This window comes from Desmodus rotundus, chromosome 5, assembly GCF_022682495.2.
Source record: "Desmodus rotundus isolate HL8 chromosome 5, HLdesRot8A.1, whole genome shotgun sequence".
NCBI classification, from domain to species: domain Eukaryota; kingdom Metazoa; phylum Chordata; class Mammalia; order Chiroptera; family Phyllostomidae; genus Desmodus; species Desmodus rotundus.
The window spans coordinates 91,694,554-91,696,143 of NC_071391.1; the positions used below are offsets into that span (position 1 = coordinate 91,694,554).

The window sequence follows — 1,590 nt, forward strand, 5'->3', positions numbered from 1 at the left end:
CTCACTGGGAAACCACTGCTGCTCCTCGTTTGCCGCTTTTGTGTGTGTGTGTGTGTGTGTGTGTGTGGATTTTTACATTAAGCTGTTTATTAAGTAATAAGATGCAGAAAGAAATTTGGCCCTCCCCTTTTCCTGTCCAAGAAATTTAGACAGAAAAACCTGCTTTAGGAATAATTTTTAGAATGTTTGCCTTAGCCTAATTTGAAATAAGTATGGCAAACAAGAGGGCTTTAGGCAGGTGCCTGTTAGTTATATACCTCCTGCATCCCATTGTCTCTGAGTTGCCTAGCAAGAATTTGCCTGCCATGTGTGTTTCACTCTCCTTCAATTATCTATAAATTGCCTATTCTCACTTCTTTGTTGTTGTTAAGTTTTTATTTCATAATCATAAACTTTGCAAACCCGCTAGACTTGGAAGGGGTAGGGAAAACATGGAACACAATGAACTGTGTCAAGAGCACAAAGATTGTACAACAACATTCCAAGCAGATAGGGTTGAAGGGGTGCTCCCCTGAGCCACAGAAGGAATGGTCTGGTAGTTAAGATAAAACACAAGTCAAATTTATTAGAGTTGTTCACAGTCAGTAATGGTGATCTTCTTGCTGGTCTTGCCCTTCCTGGACCCATAGCACTCCATGGCTGACACAACATGCTTGCCATCCAGCCACTCAGTCTTGGCAGTGCAGATGAAAAACTGGGAACCATTTGTGTTGGGTCCATGGACAAGATGCCAGGACCTGTGTGCTTCAGGATGAAACTCTTATCATCAAGTTTCTCCCCGCAGTTGGACTTGCTGCCTGTGCCATTGTGGCATGTGAAGTCACCACCCTGGCACATAAATCCCAGAATAATTCTATGAAAGCAGGAAACTTTATAACCAAATCCTTTCTCCCCAGTGATCGGAGCATGAAAATTTTCTGCCGTCTTTGGAAGTTTGTCTGCAAATAGCTTGAAGGAGACGCAGCCCAAAGGCTCGCTGTGGGCAGCGATGTCAAAGAGCGTGGTGGAGTTGACCATGGCTGGGTGAGGGAAGGTCTGAGGCAGTGGCAGGACCTAACTGCAAGGCCTATTCTCACTTCTGATATCTAAAACCCTGTCCCCCACTTCTCCTTTGTCTAAAAATGTCATGTACTCATGTATCCAATGTTGCTTCACCATCTTTGGAATTTTCATGCCTATGTGAATGGAGACATGCACATGTATTAAAATTTGATTTTCTCCAAACAAATGTTGGAGAGGATGTGGAGAAAAGGGAACCCTAGTGCACTGTTGGTGGGAATGCAGACTGGGGAGGCCACTGTGGAAAACAGTATGGAATTTCCTCAGAAAACTAAAAATGGAACTGCCTTCTGACCCAGCAATTCCACTGCTGGGATTATACCCTAAGAACCCTGAAACACCAATCCAAAAGAGCCTGTGCACCCCAATGTTCGTAGCAGCAAAGTTGACAATAGCCAAGTACTGGAAGCAACCTAAGTGCCCATCAGCAAATGAGTGGATCCAAAAACTATGGTATATTTACACAATGGAATTCTATGCAGCAGAGAGAAAGAAGGAGCTTATGCCCTTTGCAACAGCATGGATGAAACT

At 43.8% G+C, this 1,590-nt stretch overlaps 1 pseudogene; it reads right to left on the reverse strand.

Moving 5' to 3' along the window:
* Window positions 1-565: 565 nt before the first annotated feature.
* On the reverse strand, window positions 566-1,017 carry LOC112312975 (peptidyl-prolyl cis-trans isomerase A pseudogene; annotated as a pseudogene).
* Window positions 1,018-1,590: the final 573 nt, after the last annotated feature.